The 10,987-nt window shown below is 45.7% G+C and overlaps 1 pseudogene; it reads left to right on the forward strand.

Moving 5' to 3' along the window:
• The first annotated feature begins 3,021 nt into the window (after positions 1 to 3,021).
• On the forward strand, positions 3,022 to 6,719 carry LOC129485345 (ankyrin repeat domain-containing protein 33B-like; annotated as a pseudogene).
• The last annotated feature ends 4,268 nt before the right edge of the window (positions 6,720 to 10,987 follow it).

Below are 10,987 nucleotides of genomic sequence, written 5' to 3' on the forward strand. Positions count from 1 at the left end.
TCTGAATATATTATATCAGATTATAATATTCAGAAAACTCTTATACTTATTACTACCAGATTGAAAATTCCAAAGGGGCAATGGCAGTATTTGTCTTCTTTGCTAATATATTACAATTATTCAACGCAACTTTTAGAATAGATCATACAGTAAATAAGATGAGTAAATGGATAATTAGAGGAGTTAACATGTATAAATATTATTCTAACATTAAGAAACTATTCCAAAATATAAGTAACAAAATAGGATAGAACATACTAATGAATATCTATCAAAAGATAAGAAATAAATTGATTTTCAGATTCATATCAAAGATAACACTATTATGTTAGGGTTTAAAATAATTGTAGCATAATTTTTACGGGGTTGATTTCAATTGTCTTAGGTTTTTTAATATAAACAATCAAAAGAGGAAGGTTCCTATATAAGATGATGGGGAACAGGAACAGGACTTAGAATAATGGAGGCTGTCCTTATTTAAACTGACATATAAATTTAACTACTTACTAAGCATAAAGTGGTATAAACCTTCTTATGCAGTAGAAAGAACAAACTTTGTTTACATTTTAAATAAGAATCCAGATGATAGAGAATGGAAAATTCTATAAGAGAATGTAATAGCTACGTCTCCTAGCACACCGGCTTATGTGCTGTAACAAAGACCACGAATTTGAAATGATTCAGAAGGTGCATTTCTCTCACATGATTGTACCAATATAGGAGTTGGTCAAGAAGAAGACTGACATCTTCAACAAGTGAATTTTACCTCTTTGTGCAGGAAACTTCCATTTATTACCATGTCCCATGCAGCAGGAGAGCCAGAAGAAACGTAGGAGGGTCAAGAGTATTTGGCTTTAAGGAAATCACCTGGTGTTTCTCACAGTGCTTTTATTCCTGTCCTATAGGTTCAAAATTAGGCAGATGGGACACTAAGTGGTAATGTATCTGGGAATGCTGTTTACACTCTAAACCTTATTTATTCTTATCATTTGATTCAGAAAACAAATTAAATGACTGGAACAACTGAAAATAACCCAAGAGATTTGTTCAATGAAACAAAGCTGAACCTCAACCAAATAGATAAGCTGCTGCCTAAGGTTAGCACCAGTTGTTATTCAAGAGTGAGTAAACCCTGCTTTTTACCACTGTCGAGGTGTCCAGTGTCGTCCTTTTTAGAGCCTGGCTAGCTGAGTGTTATGTGTCAAGAAACATCTTATTTGTATTTTAGTCCCTTAAATGAACGATTTTGATAGAAATGATTCTCCCAATTTTGAAGATACTTATCAGAAAGATTCTCTTATTCCTTCACTCTATATCACGTAGACTATAATAAACTGTCTCTCTTCTGCCTCCACATATTTCATGCAGAACATTAGGAGTTAGCAGAGAGAAAGCTTCTCAACAGCTTCTTTTGGACTCGCTGCCTTTTTCCAAGTGATCTGAGATGATAAAATTATTCACCTTAGGGCTCCAACCCGGCACTCCTTTTTGATTTTCACCTATGTTTTGTGAGTTTTTCTGTTGATGCTACAACTCTATGCAACAGTCAAGGCCTCATAATTTAATTACATTATTTGTTGCTAGATTTCAAGGAAAAATTTGTTCCTGACATTCTTCTAATTTAGCTCACATTCACTTTGTCAGGAAGACAGAATTAGCTACTTTACGATCACTTAGTATTTGACTCTGATTTTGGAAGATGAAAATGTTTTTGTGTCTATTTACCACATTTTCTTAGCCATTTAACGAAGATAATTTTATTCTGTTGATTCTCCTAGAGATACTTAATTTATTTATTCTCTTCACCTGTCAGAATTTATGTTAGAATATCACCAAGACTTACTTACAATTGAAATAAGTCTAAGAGAGACCACTAACAACACTGTCAATCATTAATACAGAAATCTTTAACTTCCTGAGATTTTTATCCCTGAAAGAAGTTATTTATGAATAGCCTGGTTATAGTTTCTTTTAATACAAGAATTTTCACTCTTCTGTAGTACAAAAAGTAAAAACTGATAAAGAGGATAACTTGGAAAAAATTAATCTAACAAAACTGAGACACATTCTTGACTAGCACTTTATTTCTGTACTAAATTTAGGAGATATGTAAATGGCAGGTTTCCTAAGTGAAATGAGACAGACACACAGACAAAAATACTTCATGGTCCCACTCATATTTGAAATCGATTTTTAAAAGTTCAATACATTAAAAAATGGTGGTTACATTCATGGGAAGAAAATAAGTAAATGAAGGGTAACAGTGGTAAAGGTGCAGTAATGTAGAATAAATGAATCTGATGTACAACCTGTAGGTATATTAGATAATCTCGTATTGTTTTTGGGAAATATTCTGAGGGACTAGATTTTTGGCGTTCTTATCATAAAAAAGAAGCACAGCTAAGTGATATGATCGATTTGTTAATTTTCTTCATTATAGTAATCATTTCCTTATGCACATGTATCTCAAAACGACATATTGTGCACCTTGAAAATATAAAATAAAACAAATTAAAACATAAAGATAATTTTGTTCTTGCATGTAAGCCGAAAATAAGTGAAGACTGGGTCAGTAATAACAATGCTTTGCTGAATTAAGAGAATTCTAGTAAAATATTTTTAGTTGGAAAGCTATCTGTATTAAATAAAATTGATCTAAAGCTCTTTACAGGGGCCATACTTATAATCCCAGTGCTTTGCGAGGCCAAGGCAGAAAAATCACTGGAGGCCAGGAGTTTGAGATCAGCCTGGTCAACATAGTAAGACCTTATCTCTACCAAAGCATAAACAGAAAATTAGCCTTGAGTGGTGGTGCACACCTGTTGTCCCAGCTTCTCAGGAGGCTGAGTTGGGAGGATTGCTTGAGTCCAGGAGTGTAAAACTGCTGTGAGTTCTGATTGTGACATTGAACTCCAGCCTGAGTGACAGGGTGACAACTTGTCTCAAAAACAGCAACTAATTCTTTTTGGTAGTCATTTTACCCGAAAGGTATAATTCTTTCTTCTACAATTAAATCCGCATATGTCTAGGCCAGCTATATCAGGTAGAGCTTGTCCTCTAGTGCTTATATCTATAAAACAAGTAAGATAATTATAAGGAGGCTCTAAGCAAAACAATTTTTTTCTCATTCTGGACTTTGAGGTCTTAATTCTTAGACTAATTTTCTGTCTCAATAGTGGATATCACCCTGAAACTTAATTTGTCCAAGCACCTCACATATCCTGAGATTTTACAAAACATATAGTTCATAGGATCAATACGTTCTTATGCCTTAAAAGTCTCCAGGCATTGAAGGATACTACTATGTGGAAACTCGGGCCTTCTACTGCATTACTGAAAGAGCACATTTGAGACTCACAGCACTGGTTGCAGGAGTCTGTTAACAGGTCTGGACAATGAGTAATGTCAGTCTGGATAATTCTGAGGAAGGCTTTCTGCCTTGTTATAAGGAGGATAATCACTGGAGACTCTAGACAAGTTCCCGGTCATCATTCCAGCATTTAGTTGCTGTTTTTGTAATCCCAGCACTTTGGGAGGCCTAGGCAGCTGGATCACTTGCGATCAAGAGTTCAGGACTGGCCTGTTCAACACGGTAAAACTTTGTCTCTACTTAAAATACAAAATTAGCAGGGGGCGGGGGCGGGGAATATGCATTCGAAGGGAAGGAGAACATACTTAACATGCCATTGGAAGGTGAAATTCCTAATATTTGAGAATATTGTTGACAACTATGTTTAATTCTCAGTATAGAAAGATGTACCCTTTGAATGACATTAAAAATTCACTAGAAGAGTGAAGACTAATAGTTAAAATGTCACATAAGTAACAACAGTCTCAAAACAAAGTGTTCTAAAAGGTTAAAGTACGTATATGAGATAGAGGAGAGAATAAATAACAGCTAATTAATTAGACTTTATTATGTGAAAAGACTTTTCTAAAATTCTTCCATAATAATTGAAGATATAAATTACAATAATTAAAGTATACAAAAAATAAAAGCATTAAAATAGTGAAACATTTAAAAAAGGGTAAATTTGAAAATTATTTAATTTTTAATCTCAAAAATCAGAAAGTGATTTTATCAATGTCCTAAAAAATTAAAATAAAAACAAACAATAATGTAAAAGAAGTGAGGTTTCCCCCGGGCTGGGGGGGAGTTAGGGCTTCCTGGGGACACAGAAGCAAGAAGTAGGGACCTTGGCGCCCACCAGGCTTTCCCAGACAGAGCCTTCGCCCCACGCCCACGCCTCCGGCCGATTGTGTGGTGCTGCTGGCTGGGACCCAGCCACAGGGTGACGGGGCGCGCTGCATGACCCCGCCACCGCTGTCCCCACTCCTAGGCACACAGGTCTAGGAGGATCTCGCTGACTACAAAGAGTTCCAGGACTTCTCCAGTCTGCCCCACACCCGCAGCATCTCCTGGGACGACTCTTTCTACCCTTTCCAGGACCAGGAGGAGCACGGCGTCCAGGGCGTAGAGAGCGTCCTGGAGGAGGGCGTCCTGGAGGAGGGCGTCCTGGAGCAGTGGGGCTGCTGCAGACTCTGGTGCGGCGGGGGCTGAACTTTGAGAAGGCGCAGGAGACTGATCACAATGGCTAGACTGGCCTTAATGTCGCCTGCTACCACGGCTTTGTGGATATACCGTGGTGGCCTTAGCTGAGTGCCCCCAAATTGACGTCAACTGGCAGGACAGGGAAGGGAATGCAACCCTAATCGTAGCTGCACAGGCAGGAGCTGCCCCTGGCCCCATGGGCACAGTTGCCTTAGACACTGGCTCTCAGCCTTGCGCTTCCTGCCTCAGCATCACCTGGACTGGTTCATTTGAGCTTTAACACAGATCTGGTGGAAACACAGGCTACCAGGCCCTGCCCCTGGAGTCTTTCTTTGAATAGGCCTGGGTTGGGGCCCAAGAATGAGCAGAAGAACAGGTTTCCTGGTGAGGCTGATGCCCCTGGCCCAGGGATCCCACGTTGAGGACGGAGGGCTTCGAGGTTTTCCTGGCTGATGATGGCCAGGAACCCTTCACAGTAAGCATTGAAGACCAGCAGAGTCCCAGACCCCAGGAGAGATGTCGTCAGACGGACACAGAGGCATCACGGAATTAAAGTGAAAATGAAGAAAGGAGCTGAGGATGTGTTTCATGACTTTCCTGCGCTGTTTTACTAAAGAGGCTGTTCTGGCCCAGTCAGGGCATGCTATCATCACCAACTACTTGTTGAACTATGTCCTGGGTCTTGACCTTGAAGGATGGACGCGTTAGGTTGCAAAGCCGCCATGCAGGGTCGAACCCATCGCATCCGAGCCCTGAGCTAGCAGGGGCGGGTGTCCACGCGAGGGCCCCGCCGTGGGATGTCGCCAGAGGAGTGGCCACTTACACTTCTGCCTCATGCAGAGGCTCCTGGAGCGCCCCTGCCAGGAGCGGTTGGGGGAAAATTACCAGCTTGAGCTGCCTCCGCTCCAGGGCACGAGCTTGCAGAGGCTGAGGGACTGCGAGCTGTCCGCGCTGACACCGCGCTCCGTGCCTGGCCCGGAGGACCGGGGCGCCCTGGACCACATGGTCAGGATGATCACCAGCCTCTAACAGCCCCGCCGTGGCCCTCGCGTGCCAGACCGTGTGCCCCGAGTGCTCCCTGTGCGTGGGGAAGAGGCGGCTGGCGATGCAGGAAATCCTGGCGGCTCAGGAAATTCTCGCGGCGCGGCGGGGGATGGGGAGGCAGGCGCAGGAGGTGAGTGAAGCCGAGGGCACAGAGCAGCACAAGCGGCCCTGCCAAGTGGCCGCGGGCTCCCGGGAGGGCTCCCCAAGAGCCGGCCTCCCACCTGCCCTGCTACCGGGGTCCTGGGGCTCTGCCGACCCCGCCCGGCGGAAGGCCAGCCTCCTGCCCCTGCAGCGCCTGCGGCGGAGCAGCTTGCTGCCGGGCATGGTGCCCCGGGTCCGCCTCAGCAAGGCGCCCTCGCCCACCTTCCAGCCCCAGAGGCCGGCGCAGAAGGGCAGCACCAAGGTCAGTGGCCACCTGCGGATACCCAAGTGGCCTTACAAGGTGGCCAAGGAGGAGAAACCGGGGGCTGAGGAGGCCCAGAAGAAGCGCCAGGCCAAGGTGCAGGAGAAGCGCCCGCCGCCCTGGAAGAAGAGGACGTGAGAATCCGCGGGCGCTTCACACGAGTTTCGAGGACAGGGTGAGGCGGCGGGGCTGGGCACCATGGCGGCTCCGGGGACCACCAGGCCACGGGCGTTTCCACGCTGTCTTTCTAGGATGCTCCCAGGAAGGGGCTGGGGGATCCACATGGATTCGCCTGACACCAGCCACCCTAGCCATCAGTACACATAGAGGGCATGTTGCCTAAAAGGCTCCCTTTAGAGAACCTCAATTAAGATTTGTTTAAAGATCAATTTATGAGGCCGGGCACGGTGGCTCACGCCCTTAATCCCAGCACTTTGGGAGGCCGAGGCTGGCGGATCACCTGAGGTTGGGAGTCTGAGAGTAGCCTGACCAACATGGAGAAACCCCGTCTCTACTAAAAATACAAAATCAGCCGAGCATGGTGGCACATGCCTGTAATCCCAGCTACTCAAGAGGCTGAGGCAGGAGAATCGCTTGAACCCGGAGGCAGAGGTGGCAGGGAGCCAAGATCGCGCCATTGCACTCTGGCCTGGGCAACAAGGACCAAACTCCGTCTCAATCAAAGAAACCTCAATTTATTAAAGGGTATTTTCTGTTTAATTTTGTATTTTTAATTGTTATCCAATTTGCCAAGTTTTACAAGTGACAGGGCCCCTTGTATCCAAGGCAGTTTTAATACACTTGCCTGAAGACCTTTCATTTAAAATACTGTTTCTAGCAATAAATATTTATGATATCTGTAGGAGTTTACACAGAAATCATGGGATTCTCTCCTTTTTGGCTGTTTGTTTTGGTCTTTTCTTCTCATTGTGGGTGCACGTGCACACTGGATGTTTTTATTAGTTAGATTAAGTGATGCCAGATATTTCTATTTGATGGAGGGATTGACTCATTCAGCCACATGATCAAGTGAGAAAGAGATATCATATTTTATTGTATCTTTTTAAAAAGTATTATCCATACAGTCATATATTGGGGACAAACATTTATCATCAAATTATAAAACAATGCAGAGATAAGCATGTATGTATTGCTAGAATTAAACTCATTTTAATCAAGGAGTTTTAGATAAACTGGATACAAAATCTTTAACATATTAAAAACAGTTATGAGGGCCGGGCGCGGTGGCTCACGCTTGTAATACCAGCACTTTGGGAGGCCGAGGCGGGCGGATCACGAGGTCAGGAGATGGAGACCACGATGAATCCCCGTCTCTACTAAAAATACAACAAATTAGCCGGGCGTGGTGGCTGGCGCCCGTAGTCCCAGCTACTCGGAGAGGCTGAGACAGGAGAATGGCGTGAACCCGGGAGGCGGAGCTTACAGTGAGCCGAGATTGCGCCACTGCACTCCAGCCTGGGAGACAGAGTGAGACTCTGTCTCAAAAAATAAATAAATAAATAAATAAATAAAATAAAAAATAAAAATAGATATGAGGAAAACGTGTCATTTGATAAAATGCGGGAAATGTAATAGATGATTACCGGAACTACAAAATTAAGCCATATATGCTCTTAAGTAAATCAAATCCAGACATCCTTAAAATGAAAAAAAAGGATGCAGCAAGAGTAAGGAGCCCAGAATGATGCAAATTAAGGGAATGGGGGGAGGTGATGTTTAGAACAAGCAAAGAGAATACAATGGGAAGCAAATTTACTTTAGGCAAATTCTCCTGGAGTGGACCAGGAAGCCCTCTCTTCCAGACTCAGTTCCAAAGAGTCCCTTATGTGGGTATTTCTTTTATTTTTCCTTTGAGGACTGCACTTGGTGTTTAGTTCAACCTCATGCGGACCTCATGGAATTCCCAAGACTTGGGGCCTTGGCATTGTGGCACCTTCCTGCCACACGTACATAATTCACAGCATTACCAAGTCACCACGAGCTCCACGCTCACTTCTGTCAGCCCAGGGCCCAGCCAGGCAGTGTCGCATGGTCTCCCAGGCATGCCTTTCCAAGCCGGATATCCCTGCTGCGAAAGTTCTCAAGGCACTGGTCCGGGAAGCTGAGCCCTGGGGCTGTCCTAAAGCTCCACAGGTGACTGCACTGCAGCCCACATGGAGAGCTGCAGCTCTAACACAGGCATTTTGAGAGGCCTCAGTCGCCTTTAAGTGGCATTTCCAGGACACCCATCCTGAGCTCTCACAAATGGCTCCACATTCCCAAGGATGTCCTATTGTCATTGGAACAGCCAGTGTCAGGCAGCTTCTGCTCGGGCTGATGTGGCATCTGACCCTTGGTGGGTGGCCAGATATTCCTTCCCATTTCCGCCATGGGAAGTTGGCACTGGGAATGGTATGGAGCCCCCACGTCTACCCTAAGCCTTAGGTGTCTGCTGCTTCCAGGTCAAAAATGGACATTTCTGGTCCTGACCAGCTGCCACCACACTGTAACCGATGCTCATAGTCTCCAGGGATGTTTAGAACAGCAATGGCAGGACAGCAAACAACTGGCGATTTCTCCAGTTCCCACGCTGTTCCAGAGTGGGCATGTTGGATCCCTGTCCCCAATGTGTTCCAGCCTTACCCAGGTGCACACGGTACCCTGGGGCTAGCACAGGGCTTGTCAAGTAACACTCTTGGTGTCCACAAAACAGCTCCAGAGATACCTGCATTTTGAAAAGCCTGCCAAGCCAGCAAGTATAGGGCAGGACCCAGATTTCTTTGGCAAATCTGAAGGTGAGCTGGCCACTTGCCTGGTGAGTAGAAGCTGCCTTTACCTGGCCAGTGTATGCAACTTGAGAGAAAATGACAGCTTCATGGGGTGCTCTGGTGGGACTGGGAAGCCTGACCTCCCGGGGAGCTTTGTTATGGTCCCAGTGGAAAGACTGGATTTTGAAAACGCAACAGACCCAACTGAAAGAAGGGTCATCCCTGATTGGATCCCAGACTCTCCCTGATCTCTCTGGACTCGTTCTAGACGTGGCTTGCCTGTGGGCAGCCCTTCCCTTTGGCCCATGAGGCAGGTCCAGGTAGCTCCTGCAGCTGTGTGCCTGGCTACTGGCCCAGCACTTCTCATTTTCGCCATGTGGAAGCAGATTTGCTACTAGAGGAATTTTCCAAGTCAAAGGAAGTGTCGCCAAGCCTCTTTCCTCGACCTATGGTGAGCCCATGCCCTTGGTTTCTTATTCTCTTTGGAGTGGGCAGCAGAGGGGACAAGCCGGCCTCCAGCCAGGCTCAGGGAGTGTGGGGAGGGCAGGGAGAAAAATCTAGATGATGAGGAACTGGAGCCACCTTGAGGGGGGTGTCCTGGGGTCAGTGTCAGGGTGATAAGATGAGCCAGTTTATATTTAAGCAACATTATTATGTTCAATTATTTTGGGTAAGGGATTCCTCAGGGGAGGTGTGGTCATCTGGTCCCAGAGGGGGAGTGAAATGCCCACACATCTTCCTGAGCCATTTGGAAGCCCTTTCCTCTAGCCCTAGGTACTGATGACCCAGGCTCCTTGGTCTCAGGAGGTGCACAGGGCTGGGGGGTGCAGGCTTTTTGTCACTTACCCACTCAGCACTATTGGGCATCGGGCATTCAGAGGTCTCACAGTGGTCTCTCTAAAAACCTGGTGTCCTAGGAGAACAATTATTATTTTTGTCTATTTTTGTTTCTTTGAACTGCTGCATTCACTCACTGAGGGCTCGCCCTCTCTGCACCCCTCATCTTGTTCAGGAAGGAGGGGACTGATGAGCATGGGCCCCCTTCTCCTCTCCTGTCAGTTGCCACTAAACTGTCCCCCCTGGCTTTATCACCAAGTTCTCCCACCCCTGTTGCCTCATCTCTTCTTCTTCATTCACACTTCCTTCCTTTGCCTGTTTTCTTCTCCCAGTTGGTTAAGTTCTTTATGATCCCTAGCACCACCTACCCTGAGGTCTACCAAGGACAGAAAAGCAGGGGCCTCTGTGAGGCAATGTGGTGTTATCATGGTGGGACCTCCAGGCCCCCAGAGTGAGGGAAGAGCAGGCCTGCCAGAATCTGTGCTGATGGCTAAGAATTCCTCCACCGCCGTGCCCCTACCACCCCCTACTCTTTACTCAGAAGGGAGAGGAGGTTTGCTCTCTTGCAATGACAGCCCAGCCCCTGCTGTGCACAGGGATGGGGCTCAGGGTCCCTCCCTGCACCCTGATGTTAATTAACTATAAATAGTGAATTTCAAGTTAATAGCTACCTTCTCAGGGATTTATATATAAATAGAGTTAGAGGAAAATCTAAAGCCTATTTTACTACTTTTTAGTGTTTGTGAAAATTAAGCTTAAAGTGGACAGAATAAATATTTCTCAGACAATGTCGACGCTACTGATTACAAGTGAGATGGCTGGAGCTCGCCCCTTGGTGGAGAATTTTTTGGTGATTGGAAATTGGGGACTCTGGCAACAGAAATGGCTTTACGGTGGGTGTGAAGTCACTTCTGTCCCTCAGAGAGCCTCTTGTGGATGTGAAAGCATGTATGAACACCAGTGAAATCCACCTCCACGTACACTGAGGCAGCTGATGAGAACACAAATGAGCCAGTCCTAGCACTTCCCTCCAGAGCTGGTCACTCCCAGTCTGACGTTAGAGCATGTGAATTAAGAGTGACAATTTTTTCTACTAGCTTCTGTGAATAAAGTGTTCTACAGTCAGCCAGCACTAAACTCACTAGAAAGGAGGAGGGAAGAGCGTGGAGCCAATCATCTAGAATTACCTCAGTGTGCAGAGGCTGTCCCTTGGCTGCCTTTGGGAAAAGCAGTGTGAAATATCATGTCCCTCTTTCTTTTCAAGCTCCTCCTGACAGTCACCTGGCAACACTGGAGACCTCAAAACTATGGAGATCAGAATTTCAATAGCTGTGTCGTCTCAGCATTGACCACTCCTCTGACCCAAGCTTTCTCCTGGCAGCA

Source organism: Symphalangus syndactylus, chromosome 6 (genome assembly GCF_028878055.3).
Source record: "Symphalangus syndactylus isolate Jambi chromosome 6, NHGRI_mSymSyn1-v2.1_pri, whole genome shotgun sequence".
In the NCBI taxonomy this organism is placed as follows: Eukaryota; Metazoa; Chordata; class Mammalia; order Primates; family Hylobatidae; genus Symphalangus; species Symphalangus syndactylus.